Source organism: Lissotriton helveticus, chromosome 1_1, assembly GCF_964261635.1.
Source record: "Lissotriton helveticus chromosome 1_1, aLisHel1.1, whole genome shotgun sequence".
NCBI classification, from domain to species: Eukaryota; Metazoa; Chordata; class Amphibia; order Caudata; family Salamandridae; genus Lissotriton; species Lissotriton helveticus.
The window spans coordinates 1698984091-1699000470 of record NC_136057.1 but is presented as its reverse complement, the minus strand read 5'-3'; positions in this window follow the sequence as shown (position 1 = coordinate 1699000470).

Genomic DNA, 16380 nt, shown 5'->3' with positions numbered 1-16380 from the left:
AGGGATGCGCCAGTTAATGTGTGCCACAGTGCGCCACAGCTCCGCCACCCATGGTGCGCGGCATTTACAATGACGCGCACCATGGGGCAAAAACGGGCACAGATGCGTGACGCATCTGTGCCGTAAACGTGGCGTATTGCTGGAGTTGCGTCGCAAGCGCGACGCAGCTCCAGCAAGGCTCGGGGGTGCCTCATCTTCACAATGCTGCGTCAAGACCTACGCCTGCTTCAAGCAGGCGCAGGGTTTTGACGCAGCATTGGCCTGAAAGTGACTGAGTGAAATCTTATAGATTTCACTCAGCCACTTTCAGGAGGCGTTCCTGCGCAGGAACGCCCCCCCCCCCTGCGCAGGAACGCCTCCTTATGGCGCAGGGCTTTACAACGTGACGCATCTCCTTGATGCGTCACGTTGTAAATAGGGCGCATTGTTTGCGCCGCCGTTGCGTCAAATAAAGTGACGCAATTGCGGCGCAAAGAGGCGCAAGGGCCACATAAATCTGCCCCATAGATTTTTATCTCAGACAGTTATATCCATTTATTTTAGAAAATTCAGAAATAAACATTATTATTTAGATTCAGAATGTAAGTATTAGCAAAAGACAGATAGTTCCCCAAATTAACTTCCCTGACTAATAACCTCATCTAAAGCTCAGACCTCATTCAAAGAAAAATAGAAAATTATTCTAAGTCTTACATCTCAGGAACAGTCAGCATTCCGACAGCATCTCTGGAGGAAATTGAAGAGGAGTTTTTTCTCCAGTAAAATCAGCACTTTTTATACCTTTTTATACCTTTTTCACTAACTTAATCTATCTACAAAAGTAACTAACAGCATAAACTCGAATCCTGATTGGACAATTTGGGGTAGATGAGCATAACCTCATCTTTTTAATATTCGCCTTCCGTTGTGTCAGCTAAAATTTAATGGGTCCTTTGTTTAAGAAAATGTCCGGCCTAGTCACGTTCTCAGATTGCTATATCCAAACATATTCCCACGTTATACAATAGTGACATCCACAGTTGTTGGCAGTCATCTGTATTCTCAGGGCATGGTGGCCTTGAACCTCGCTGTTCAGGCACAGTCAGCTCGCATTCATTCTCGGCTTTATTCGTGCATGCGTATTTTTCTTATGGCCACAGTAATCAAGTGACTCCATTTTTCTGGTAGGCCTCACAAGCAAAAATGGGGACTATCATAGAAACAAACACAAATAAATGTTAAATATGGAACTATAGCCCTTCTGTTTACCTCCCCCCCATACTAGGGTTTCCCTGTTAACTATTACCTGGCAAATAAGCGACATTTATGCAATTTATACTCACTTATCCTTCGGTTTCTGCCACAAATACATGTACAATAAGCACATTTATGCTGCTTTTACTTATTTTGAAGCTTTGCATTAGTTCAGGACACGACAAAATCACATGATTATTAATTATGATTACAACATAAGCAAAATTAGTTTCCCACATGTACTTGTGTAGGTGCAATTTTTATTCTAGGTTTGTTATTTTCACACATCATTCCATTAGTTCAAGTTATGGTTATGGAAGTGTAATTTCACAAGGGGTATACAAAATTTTGTTTCTCCACCATCACTACCACTGAGAGTCAAGTGCCGAAGGGATACTTGGCGCAGTTCCTCAGGATCCTTAGTAGGTCGGGCCCAGGGACATCAGGAGTAAAAGTCCTCAACCACCACGGTTGGGCCCAGTAACCACTCTATGTCCTGTGGCTCTTTGAAAGGCATTTGCTAGGTGGCATTGACCTCCAGGACGCATTCTTTCGAACACCAATTATAGTAAAATATGCCAAGTTGCTGAGGTTCCTTTTGGGAGCTGATTACTATCAAAACAAAATCCTGCCATTCAGATTGACATTGGCCCCACAGAAATTTTAAAAGTGCTTGGTAATAATGGTGGCACATTTAATTAAAAGAATATGTGTATATTCTGATAGATACTTCTTTTCTTAGATTCCTCACCATATGGTTATCCACGTGATTCAGGACTGGATCTGGAAAACTTTAGCCTCCCACATGCTAGTTTAGATTTCCAGCACCATCAGATAATACCACACCTCTCCAGTTGTGATTCCATCTGCCCTCGGATGTGACAACATCAGACTATATGTGGTGCCGTCAGGTACTTTTATGTCAACTGAAAAATTCCTCAAATATGTTCAATAGAAACTAAATCAAACTACCCCTCTGAAGGTCTCAGGATTTAAACTTGTTGATGGTGTGAACAACTTTATCGGTGTTGAGTCTACAGCTTCCCGGCCACTTGGATGTTTGAGAACCACAGTACTTTGCAGGGTCCCACAGTTCCAGAGGCTCAGAAGACACCACTCCAAGCCCACAGATGCGGGTTGGGTGTCTCTTACCTGGATTCCTTTTATGCCCCTAGGCTCCAAGCTGCTGCTCCTTCTGCCTTCAATAAAAAATGGCAATCCCTTGCCTGAGGGTTTGCAACTCTGCAGCTTGTACAATTAAGGTTTTTGTTCTTACTTTTCCCTTTCCATCATGGCTGTTCCTTTCTTTGTTTCTTCCTGACTTTGCTAATCCATTATGATGTCTGTCATGTTGTGTTTGATGGCATTTCCTTTTCTTGTTCTTTTACTATTTTAAGGCCTCAGTCTGGTTGGAGGGTGCAACGCAACAAAGATGTGTTCCTTAGCATGTTTTCCTCCTCCATCCACTTGCTGATGCTGACTCTTGCACATGGGTCTTCTTCGCCTCCTTCCTGCTTCCTGTGTTTCTCCAAACGTAAGAAGACTTCACCAGCAAGGAGGTGTTTTACGGCTTTGACCTTTTTACTCCTGAGAAGGTGGCAACGTCTCACGGCCACTTACACACCACATATTACAATGTGCCGTGACATCATGGCTTCTAGAAACAGTCACTCTTACCTTGGACAGCGGAAGACCCAAATCTGGATTGCAAGCAAGCATAGAAACCTGAACAATCGGATCCCTAGAAATCTGCATGCGGTGTTTGGGGACTGATCATGACCCCTTGGCCTGTGATTCCTTTACCTGCATGCACCCCACTGCCATCCGATAACTGGATCCAAGCTGTCCTTGGTGTTAGCCTTAACAGCCACTTTCCCCTCCTTCAGCTAAGTCTTCTTACAAAGAACGATTCCCAAGGGATTCTGCAGTCAAAACCACAAAAAAAATGTTATAGAAAGAATTCCTCTACTTCATCGAGGAAATGGTTGCATTCCTGGGACCATTCAGAGATTCAGGAGTGTTGTTTTCCAATGCAGGTCTTTTTTTGCTTTTTTACCTTCAACCTGAGCTTCTAGATCCATCTGTCACCCACACCCCAATCAAAGCCTTTCAGCAGTCCATGGTACCTATATTTATGACTGCCCCCTTCCCTCTCGCCAATCCCAAAGGGTGTACCTGGTCTTGTGGGTTCGGCTATTCTGATGGCTCTGAAGAAGCCATTGCTGACTATCACATAACCCATTTGACCTCACCGCTGTTCAGGACGCCAGTGCCGCCCTCCATATCATTCTCGATGCCAGCTCAGCCTTTGGAAGTCGACAAGAAAAAGGCTAACGTTTCCTCAGAGCTCCGAGATTAGCTATTCTGCTTGGGTTTTGATGCCTTAGACTTGGCCAACTGGGATAATGGGGGCATTGTGGAAGATGATTCAGAGGCTGACAACCTCCTCCATCCTTACATCGAGGATGCTGAACTTTACCTGGAACCCTAAAATGCTAGTGGCCTTGATACATTCCCCAGGAAGCAATTTTTCAGACCTCCCTTCTAGAGAAGTGTGTTTCTTCATACCTTTTGGCTGTATGACGGTGGAGGCTCTTGAGTTGCCTTTACCAGCAGCTGACTCTAAATACAATATCCTTCTGGAAATCCTGCAGCTGCCTTTGGTAGCATCAGAACCTCTTTTGCCCTTCAACTAAATACTTCTGGAGCCAGTATTGTCAGCCTTGTAAAAAACTTTTGGGGCTATTGCAGTCCACAGGCAGATCACTAGGCATCACGTGCCTGCACCTTCTTATCCGAAGTTCTTCTTCACACAGCCTTTCTCGAAGAGTTTGATGTTCGGCTGTTAACAGCAAAGCTGAATCCAAACACATTTCCTTCTGCTCCTCTAGACCAAACAACTTGACTCCATTGGCCAAAAAGTCTAAACTTTAGGTAGCCTAATCCAGTGCACTGCGATATGTGTTCTTCGGCTCCAGGTCTATGTCGCGGGACCAGGGGAAGGTGGTTGATCACATAAAGAAGCCCCTTGCGAATTTGGTTAGTGATGGTTTGAAATCTTCCAAATCAATTGCAAAATGCGGTGACACACTGGCCTGTGCCATGGTTGGGCAATCAGCAGCCACAGGGATGTTGGAATGCATTCCACTGGGTTATCAGGGGACATCCAAGCCCCCTTTAATGGACATGCCCTTCGATGGCGAGAGGCTGTTTAGTGAGAAAACAGTTTACTTCCTGGAACGATTAAAACACACCAATGTATAGTCATGTTTGCTTGGTCTTATCTCCCTGCTGAACTGTTTCACCAGCGGTATTGTAGTTTATGAGGTTTCTCCAGGAACTAACCATCATGGCAACGGCATCCTTTGCATCCGGTCTGTACCCCACAGCAGTATCACTTGTCCTTTTGTTGAAGAGCTGGACCAAAGGGACACCAACAGTTGTAGCTCCATTCTTCCCGATCTTCCACTGGATGTGCCATTCCAAAACCTCTCGGATTGGCTGTCCCTTAAGCACCATCATCTGGAGTGTGGGAGGGCCTCTCAGTCAATCACCAATTTGGAGGGGATCTCAAGAGATGGCAGGATGCTGTGGTTTATCCACCCGGGCTATGCCTTTCCCTCTCTGTCCACTTTCCTGGGCCACCCACATTCGGCATGGAAGTGCTCTTCAAGGCACACCCCAGCTTTGGAGACAGACCTGGCGGTGACGGATAGCCAAAAAAAAGTCATCCGCGCGCCCAATATAATTTGGGCATCTGGATGAATGGTTTACCTCTAACAATCTGTACTCCATCAGAGGAGTATGTCGGCAATGGAGTAGGCTCTGTTGTCAGCATTTTAGTCTGAAGTCTTTGTTTATCTCATCTCCCTTATCAAGCATCCTTATTCATATCGTCCATAGTTACATGATTCTTAAAAGGACTGTTCTATTTTTTCCCTATAATGCTCTTTCTTGTTCCACAGTGTAAGCATGGCTTGGTGTTAACTTTTATAATGCAATTGATATTTGATTCGATGTGCAGTCGTTCAGTTCACCTACTACTTACCTTTAAAACTGTGGGGCATATTATCAAGGACCGGTATTAAAATAATAGCTGTTTTATCGGCAGGAAACTGCCGATAAAACAGCGATAATGGGCTTGATAATACGCCCTTGTTAATTCCCATAGAAGCCCATGTTAACATCAGAACTTGGGCTTCTATGGAAATTAACAAAGGGGTATTATCAAGCCCATTATCGCCGTTTTATCAGCAGTTTCCTGCCGATAAAACAGCGATAATTTTAACACCGGTCCTTGATAAATGCCCCTGTATTTTTAGTGGCTAACGCTTTAGACTTTGGTGTCGGTAACTTACAGGCCCTGTTGATCCATTCACTGTTTCCTACACAGACTACCTGGGCTGGTTCTCCATACTTCCCCATCATTTCTGCCAAAAGTTATGTGTTTCTTCAAAAGAGCCAGTGTTTAACCCTTCTGGCCTTCTGTCCCCCTCCTGACCTCACCACAGACTGGACTCTAGCCGTGCCCTCTACTGCTATATTGCTCGTTCTAGGCAGGACAGTGGTTGATAGAGGAGTTTAGCATGAGTGATAAGAAATGTGGCACTGAAGGAAAGATGTGAAGCTAAAGGGAAAAAGATTTGGATGTCATCTGTGAAAATGTGATACGAGAACTGAAAGGAGATGAAGTGAGAGGCGGTGAAGAGTAATAAAAGTATAGGGCCAAGTATCGAACCATAAGCAATGCTCAATGGATGTGAGGTAGCTGTTGATTTCTTGGAGTTTGATGAAAATGAGAAAGAGCAGACGGAAAGTGTGTGCTAGGCTTTTGATACCTAATAAGTTATGTGAAGACAGTATAATATAATATGTTCTAAAGACTGGTCTGGAAGCAAGAGCCTGGAGGAAAGTTGTGCATTGGTAGTTAAGTTTGATACATGCAAAAGTGCAGAGACTTAGCAAAGGGAATGTAAACCGGTCTGCAGGGTTTAAGTAAATTAGATAGGTTGTTTCGGATAGCTGCAGTGTGACACAGTTGAAGGCAATCTTTCTATTGTTTTGGAGAAATAGGTGAGTTGAGCTACTGTGTTACATATTTTTTTCTTTTTTTATGAAGTAGCTCTTTTTTAAAGTTTTAAACATAATGAGCACAGTATGAACATTTAAGGCCACCAGGAGTGAACAACCAGTACAAATAACATGTCCTGGGACAGCAGGGTACCAACCCCCTGAAAGAACAAAAATTAACCATGACTCACATCCCACATACATAAAAGGTACCCAGGGAGACAGACCACGGACCAGAACCAACCCATTCTCCAAACAGGTCCGAGTGTGAAGGGTGCTCTTGGACTGACTGTGTAGGACCCCTATTGGATGTCAAGTTCACAGAAGGAGGAGCAAAAACATGGCAACAAGTCCCAAACGTCGGCAAAACCAATAATGGCTGTGAAGTGGGGATCGCCCATTGGCGCCTTGCAAGAGAACACCATGGCTTTGTGTGTCCCAGCCACTGCAGGAGGAGAAATCCTAACTGTGAGTTTGAGTAATAATCAGCAGGGATGAGGAAAGAACCTCAAAATCCAAAGCTGAGTAAGCAGCTGTAGAAAGTGAACCTCCCCCAGGGGGACCACCAGCATGCCAAGGAGAACCAGACAGAAAACACCAAGTCTCAGGGGAGTCTTTCGTCCGTCCAAACCGACAACCTGTCAAGGTATGTATCCCAAGCATCCAGCAAAGGTGCCATCCCACGTTGCTGGGAGTGCAAACGCCATGCTGTTGTCTCAACAGAGTCCCATTTAAGAAGGTCCTTCAACCAGAGTGAGAGCGAGGGTGACACGCAAACTTCCTCACAATGGCTATGCTGTGCTTCAGGAGGACGAACGCAAGTTGACAAACTTAACAACGCATTTGTTCCTATGCGTACGAGCGGTTAGACCCAGGAGGCAATGGAGGGGATCAAACTAAAAGGGACCGCCCATGATGCCAGACAGGCTCTGAATGACCTCACTCCGATAGCGTTCAATCTCGGGGCAGGTCCCGCAATATGATGAAATCAGCCTCTAGGCAGGGGCACCAGGTGCATTTTGGAATTATATCCGGGAAGATATCAAGGAGTCGCTAAGTGGTCGAATATGTCTGATTCACATAATTGAACTGGGATATTTCAGACAGGAGTTCCTAGAGGCACCCCGTACCTGCTCCAACACGTGTACCATGGTCTGTTCGCAAGATCTTGGCCAAGAGACAGAGCCCACTTACCCCTCAAAACATGGAGGGTCAGGATGCGACGTTCCAACAACCCACTGTACAGTAGTGATACTGTGCGCTTAATAATACCATGCTCCAACAATACACGTAAAGCCAGAGATGTGACAGGTTTGGTACACACCGGCCCCCACACAACCCAGATAGCTGCCACCAGAGCATTGTAAGTCAAAAAATGGCCCTCATGAATGTTGTAGCGCCCCTGAAGCCCTGAAAGGACATCACGAGTTGGTGCTCATACAGGTGTTCCCCCATTGTGAGAACACCCACCTCCGTCTAAGTGCTAGTGTTATAAAGGTTCTCCACCTCGCAAAACACCGAAAGCACCCACAGGGCAGAGTGGGTGCATATGGCACTGGGATGCACCACAGGTCATATATTTTTCCCAATAATGCTTAGTACCTCTGGTGCGGCGTCCCACCCTCAGGGCACTGCGTTCGGGGTCCATAAGCCAGCTCAGGAAGCCCCGATCCTCTAAGTGCTGGACGTCAAAGGCCAGCTCAGGAGTGGCAGCTGTCAGCAGCCACCTCAGGGGCCACTGTAACTGCTCAGCAGCATAGTACGGCTCATAGTGGGGTGCTTCCAGGCTCTCCTTCTCCAGTGGGCATACAACTTGAGTAAGGTCACTCTTTTCCTCCCAGTCCCCCTTAACAAATCAGACAGGAGTATATTGAATTAGCAGAAAAACCGATGGGGGGGGAGGGAGCGTTGAGGCTGGGTTCAGGTAAGGCCAAAAAATGATAAAGCAATCTTCTGGCCAATACCAGAATTTTTGCAATGGAGACTGCCCATTGGGAATAGCAGTAAGAAGTTCCAGAACATTAGGGAACGATGGACACCCGACAAAGCCCTACCCAGATTGCACTCAGGGAGTCTACGGAAACAGAAAAGGCTGGACATAGTACAGTTCAACCTCAAGCCAGAAGCTACACCGAAAGCATCCAGCGCCTCCAAAACCCTAGGAAAGTCCCTACAGAAATCCTGAAAATATATTAACACATCATCTGAATAAAGCGAGATTACCTCCCAGGAAACACCGCTCAGCATGCCCCACTGTGAGCCCCATTGAAAAAAACAGACCCGCCAGCGTTCCAGGCCAAATGTGAATATGAGCAAGGAGAGCGACATCCCGGCCAGATGCCCCTGCGCACCCGAAACTATGCTGAGATTTCCTTGCTGGTGCATACCCTAGCAACCGGCTCAGTGTACAGAAGATTGACCAACCACAATAGCTCCAGACCCAGACCCATGCGTTGAGGCACTCCTCCGCAATAAGGCCAGCCCAGAGTTTCAAAGGCCTTCTCAATATCTAACGAAAGTGTCACACTTGGAGGCAACTCAGGAGGATGTTCATCTACTATATGAAAGCGTCGATTGAGATTGAGGATCCTGTTCCTCCCAGGAATTAATCCATTCTGGTCCTGATGAACCAATGTAACGACATAGAGCAACAGATGATTTGCTATGACCTTTCCAAGGACCTTACAGTCCATATTGAGCATTGAAGGCCACCGATAGGATCGCACCTTCAGTGGTTATCTATCCGGCTTGAGCAGGACTACAATCAAGGCCTTTCTCAAAGACATGGGAAGGGTGCCCTTATCCTTGTGCCCTTATCCTTGGCTGACTGGATATCCACCATCAGGTCTATTGCCAGGCGAACCTCAGTAGGCAATAACAGCTTGGCTGGTCGATGGCGCAGATGTGGAGGGGGTCCAATGCAAGTTGATAAAGTGAGCTCCCCAACCCCCAAATCCTCATGATAAAAAGAGGTGTAATAATCAACAAAAGCTGCATTGATGTCCGACTGTGCAGTGAGTTTGTCATCTGCTGGGGTCCTAATGGCAGTCAGTTGTGGCTTGTCCACCTCCAAGCATAACAACCATGCCGCAACACGCCCCACTTTATCACCCTCCACAACATAGTCTGCATAGTCCAGCCTCTTATGTCTGTCTACCGGATCCCTATATTGCGCCCTGAGAAAAGTACATCCAACCGACCCCCACCGTTCCCCGCCTGAATCTCTGCCACATGGATGACAGCCCCTGTGGCCATCAACTTCTAGTGTAAGGTCAACTTCACATCATATTCCATCTTAATACAGAGGCCCTATGTCACAACCTTAAAAGCGTCCCTCTCCACCAACACCCGTTGATCGCAGTAAGTTCATTAAATTCAAAGTACTGGGGAAAATGTGTACCCATAGTCTCACGCAAAACATGTTATCCCGGAGTGCCTGGGTGGAAGTCTCCACATGGGATTGGGGTCCTTCACCTACTGCAGTGCAATGCTAGCATGAGGGGATTGTGGTCCAACAACATACAGCCCAAGTACTCAGCAGACCGAACAAAGGGAGTAATTGCAGGGTTTCATAGAAAAAGATACATTCTCGAATAAAGCTGGGGGACCTGGGAGAAGTGAGAATATTCCCACGGGAGAGGATTAAGGAAGCACCAAATGTCTTGGAGCCTACTATATTCCAAACAAACTGTAAAGGAGAGCGCGGTCCAGGCCACTTGTGTGCCATTGAGCAGAGGATTGGACCTATCTATGTGAGTGTCGTGCACACAATTGAAATCCCCACTCCATATGCTTGGTGTGTGGAGATCATGGATCATCACCGGTATGAAAGTATCCAGGAAATAGGACTCACCAACATTGGGTGTATAGAGTGCTACATGAGCAATAGGGATGCCATCCAACTTCCTGTCAACTACCACATGACATCCATTAGGGTCCACCCTCTGGCACACAATCTGAAGTGCCAAAGTAAGCGCCACTCACATCAAAACACCCCGATTATACGCCGACTAGACTATATCCACAACCTGTCCCCTCCAGTGTCTCGACAAGCAAAGCAACTCCCCAGCAGTCATGTGTGTCTCCTGGAGTTATGGTATGTGAATGTGCCTGCGCTTGAGAAAAGAGTACACCTGATGGTGACGTCTAGGCTCCAGGATAGAAAGTTATAGGTGTGGGGAGAATCAGAAACACATGAAGTCATGAGTAAGACGTGTGGATGCCCACCTCCCCCAACCCCTAAACCCCTCAACCTCCTTGGGTCACCCCCCACACCTCTACTCCCCAGTGACACATTAGCGATCCTACACAGATAAACAAAAAAATGCAAAGAAAGTAACACAAACCCCAACTCCCCTCTCGAGAGCAAAGCAAAAACAAGCCCCAGACCAAAAGAAAGCCATAGAACTAAGCAGAATCAGTGAAGTCCACCAAGGTCGGGGGACGGAATATCCAGCAGTGGTGAGACTGTGAGGGCTTGGCTCGCCCGCCATAATAGAGCCACGCAAGACCCCCACCCACAAAGAGGCACAGCGAACCAATGTACAAAGCCACAACAAAGGATATAGGACCTTAGCTCAAATCACTTGGTCCGCAGTTGTCGGGGTGAGGGCACAGTCAGCCCTCAGTTCAGGAAAAATGTCAACAGAGGCATGTGCCTGCTCCCCCTCCAGCGAGGATACAGACCGAAAAAGCCCTTTATTGGGGCCCTCCACTTCCTTCGGGATCCCCACTATGTGGACATTGTTACACCTCAAGTGACACTCTGCATAATTCACCCAGCTGCACAATGGTGTCACCTCTGCCCGGAGGACCTTCAGTTGGAATTACATGTCTACCACCAAGGAGTGCAGGTCAGCCACGCAGATTCATTGGATTTCACTGTATCTCTCAACTGGACCTGACCGGCCCTCAGCAGGTGCATTTCAATTGTTAAGGCATCAAGCTTTGGGTCCAACATAGGGTTGACATCCCTAGTGGCCCCTAGTAGTTCATCAAACCTGTCTGCTCATGAGGGCCTACAAGCTGGCCCAAAGACAACCCCAGCCTCTGGGGCCATGGCTTCAGATGGGGTGTGGGATGCCCCCTACTCTCAAGGCCCAGTTCAACCAACACTGCTTGACCATGATGGAGAAGGAAGGTGCCGAAGCACAGAGCAACAAAGGACAGCAAAGGTGTCCAAACAAGGAGACACACCCAGGTCTCACCTTAGGAGTGGAGCCTCCAATAATCCCTACTGGGACGTTGCACAAAATACTCAAACACACTCCAGATAGGAGGGTTCACATCCAGCAAAGGTAGCAGTCCAAGGAGATGGGTACAGGGTACAGCACATGCTCTGAGAGTCTCTGTATTTAAGAGTGCCATGAGCTTGGGATCCACATCTAAGCATACCCTTCCCACTTAGGGCGACACAAGAGAAAAGGACAGATGATGGACGGAATGCTGAATGCTGAGTTCCATGCTCACTGTGCCACTGGATTCAAGCTAGACTGGTTGATGAGGGGTGATACCCCGAAACCGATTCCAGGATGCATGTTTCTGGTCCAGGGAGGACATGGCCTGGTAGATTGGATGGGACTGTTCACATGGGGAGCAGGGTCAAGACTGATTTGCGTATGGCTGGGTCCAAACTGGAGTGGCGTGATGAGCAAATAATAATGGATGAAACCCAGATCTGTGATCAGTGGTGAATGTTTGGTTTCTTCAGCATTCCACCCATCATTTGTTCTTTTTTGCTTTTGTACCCCTAAGTGTAAAGGGTATGCCCAGACATGGGTCCCATGCCCAATGTGACACTGGATTCAAGCTAGTCCGGCTAATGATAGGTGATAACTCGAAACTGGTCCAAGGATACTTGTTTCCGGCCCAGGAAGGGAAGGACCTGGCCTAGGAGTTCGGCCTGGACTGATCCAGTGGGGAACAGGGTCAACACTGATTTGCATATGACTCGGTCCAAACTAGGGAGGCGCGGTGAGTAAAAAAATGAAGGATTAAACAAAGATCTGTGACTGAGGGTGAATATTTGATTTGTTCAGCATTTCGTTCATCATTTGTTCTTTTTGCTTTTTCTGGAAGTATGATGTGCACTGGCAATTGTAACATAGACACCCGATACATTTGATCGTTCTCATTCAGAACTTCCATCCACTATCTCTGGAGTTAGGGGCAGTGTCACAATAGGTGAAGAAGAGACCCTGGGCTGCCAAAGTTTCTCCAGCACCAATCACTTTTGCTAAGGTATCATCGATCTACCCTACTGGGTGTGTAGTACCAGGATGTTGCAATTTTTGTGATTGTCTCTCATAGCTATGCTTGAGACGCTTAACCTGTGTCTCGCTAGTATTTCTGTCCACCCTTTGTGCGTGATTGTCCTCCCAATTTCAGCCTCCCACCTTAATGGACCCGCTGTCTGCCTGAACTTTTGTTTTTGATGTATGTATATAAAATCACAAAAAAATACATTTTTTTAAAATGCAGTCATAAATCTGGGAGCCCCAGGTTTCACATCTCTACGAGTCACCCAGGGGCTCATTTATGGGAAAGTCACGCAGTGCAGCGCAACAAGTCACCTTGCTGCACTGCCCTGCATTACAGGTAAATGGCAGGAATGCAATGTATTTAAGGCAATACGGTGCATTCCTGTCTTTTCCATTGCGCTGGCACCCTTTTAGCATTCTAACGCCAACGCAGGCACCTGTGCACCATGGTGCAAGGGTGCCTGTCTTGCATGCAGGATTGTTTTTGTGAAGGAAGAGGCACCATCCTCCACAAAAACAATCCTGTGAGGCATATTCCTCTTTCAATAGGTGCTGTAGAATGAAGAAGAAACAAGGATAAACAGAGATATTTCTCCTCGTTATGTCTCCTCTGGGAAGGTGTAAGATTTTGGTGCATTCCCAGGTTTACAAGTTCTAGTTAATCTGGGGATACGTCAAAATCCATGGAAGATCCTTGGGAACACCCTCTCAATGCCCATGGAAAGACTACCCAAGGCAGACTAATGCAACGCAGTGATTTGCGCTGCATTACGTTACTCCAGATTTTTGAAGCCACTCACAACCACGCTAAGTGGCTTTGCGTGGCAGCAAAAATCTGGCTTACAGGTTTGCGTCACACATGTACCACGGTGCTTGGTGCAAACGTGAGGTAACCCTATCATAAATAAACCCTCCAGTGTCTTAGTTGGATGTAGCGCTATCTCTCAGATTCAGGGAGGCCAACCCCTCATCTAAAGATTTGATGCCTTGGAGGTATAATAATTCACAAATTCGCTTACAGTGGCATTCATCCACTCACAGGGTTGGTTGCGGTTCATTCCAGGGGTAAAGTCCCCCCCATTGGGAGTGAGAGGAGATGGGTGAGAGGATAGATTTTTCTTTTTCATGTCTGTATTCCAAAAAGTCATAGTAGAACGTGTAAAAGGAGAGGAATAGAGTCCCCATGAAAGAGAGTGTTTAGGCAACCATGGGATCTTCCAAATTTGTTCACCCCTGATTAATTGATCCACAAAGCACCATGCTTTTCCCGTGTCCGTGTCTGTGTCTGACCTTCCCCATTGCACTATGTATTTGAATTCGGAGGTGTGATAATAGTTTGTAATATGTGGTAGTCCCAGGCAATGTTCCCACTATTTTATTTGCTATATCTGTGGCAACATTATGTTTGTGTGTACACTTCTCTTGACTCTGTGCAGAATCACGAGTAGCAAAGACCTGCCACATGTGAGGGATACTCTCGGCAGAGATATCTAGGTAGGTGCCAGAGGTACGAGTCTGAGATGGGCCAGCCCAGATCATTATAAAAATAATACCAGAAAAAAAGAAGCAAGCTACATCTAAGAGAAATACAATCCATATTTGTTGGACCTGGGGACTCCAGATCACATAGGGTAGCTTGGCCCAGTGTGAGACAGTCAAACCTAGAGGTAAAAGTGTTACGTTTGCGTCATACCCTCACAGTAACCCAGTACTCATCCATTCAAAAACGACACTACACCAGATTTGTAGAAAAATATGGACTGGTTTATAAAAATAGTTTGTTTCACTTCTACTTTTCACACAATTATTTCTCCCTATGCCCCTTTTCACTTAAAGAGCTTCAACAATACATTGCACTTTAATATTACACTTTCTTATCCTAAGACATAAGAGTCCAGCGCTAATTTTGTTCTACCAGTCTTCTAGCAGTTACTTCACAGTTAATGAGGAGAGACCAGCAAATTGGAGAAATCAGCCTATACAGTACCCTCAATAAATCATGTTCTTTTTAAACATACAGAATTAAGGTTTCAGCAGAAAATTCCACAGTTGTTTCTTTTGGTTATGTAACTTCAAGCAGCTAACTGGCTAAACGGAGACAGGCAGGCTAAGCCTATATCTCATATAAGTGGTTGGTTCATTCTATGACTGCCTTATCTTAACATTATAGCACAATAATTCTCCCAGGTCCTGGATAACCTGCACAAAGATATTTCTTTTTATTAAACTGTGCGTATACCCAGATCAGCCTTGTTCTTCCCTCAACCCAATCTGTGGGAAGCTCCCTTCGTTATTTCCTGAAGTTTCCTTTACCTCCAAAAGTCACTTCCCAGGCGGGAGATTCGGCTCAGCCACAAGTTCAGAAGACGGGGAAAAGCCTGTCGGGGGCGTAATTCAGCAAATCTTTGTCACCCCGTACCTGCAGTGCAAACCCTTAGCCGGAGTTGGAGATGGCTACGCCAGGAGTAGGGGTTTCGGTCAACTTTCCCTCCCCTCCTGTCTATAGCCCCAGCTTACTTCTTTTCCTCCGCAGTCGTCCCAGACCCTCCAGCTGATGCGGCTTTCCAATGAGTGACGAGCGCGTTCCGACTGTTTTCCTGACAGGAACCGCTCTGATTTACTCTTTCGGCGCCTCCGAGATCCTCCCCTCCTTCCTGGTTCCACCGGGGAGAGATCACGTTCGCTCAGCCGCCGTCAGCTCCTCCCCTCCTGGGTAACGTCGCGCTGCGCTTCCTGGATGTCGGCTTCACACTCCTCCTCTGGCGCTTCCGACATGCCCCTGTAAACTTTGACCCAAGGCGCTGTCAGTTTCAGTTCTAGCGCAGCGGTTCTTTCCTCATTCGCCCGCCGCAGAGAGTCGCCCAAACATGGAAAAACCCAGATCGGCAGACCGCCGCGCCACACAGGCGGGTTCCTGGCCCAAGAGTGGAAAAGAAACCGCTTCAGGCAGTCCACGGGGCTTCAGGTAACCAGACGACGTCAGAGGGGTCAGAAATCCATTACTGATTGTTCCCACGGGTGAAAGGGATTCGATTTCCGTAGGAAGAAGACAGTCCCACGGGCCCTCTCCTGACCGTCTTCAGTTAATAACCAGGTCTTCGGCTAGGGGCAACAATCCCTCCTATCCTGAGGGTCCTGAAGAGAAGATACTCCTGCTGGGTCAGGTCAATAAGGGAGGGGTAGCGTCAGCAAGCAGAAAGCAGCCCCACGAGGCTGTCAAGTCCTCCACACTGCGCCAGCCTCCTCCTCTCCCAGCCTGTACTCCAACTGAACTCTCACCTCTTCACCACACACCACCACACAAAATGGCTGCCCAACATTCTGCTTTTTATAGGCTGACCTCAGGATGTCCAGAGGAGTCCAGAAGGTTCTGGAATCCCTCATGCTTTCCTATGGGTTTTTATCCTGAGGTAGCCAGGCAGGTGGCAGTTGTAGCCACCATTTTGTATAACCCTAGGTTTCAGTCAGAAAGGCACCTAGGCCCCAGGAGAAAGACTATGAGGGCAAAGAGCACCTAACCCCTAGGTCAACACCTGAAAAGTCCAGTAGACATAAAAAATAAAAAGATTGAGGGGCAAAAAGGGGACAAAATAAATAAATAATTAGGAGGGACCACCAAAAGGCTGACAGGTCTAACAATATTCATTGAGCGAGTGATGTGCAGTGCAGCAGCCTGCAGCAGGGTATTTGTAAATTGTATTCTCGCTCCAAAGCACCATGTGGATACAAATGCATCCCTTCATAGATTATTGGTAAATCCTTTTGTCAGAGTTGTTACTCGGCTGAAAGCTGGCATAGGAGATCAAACGGCAAATGC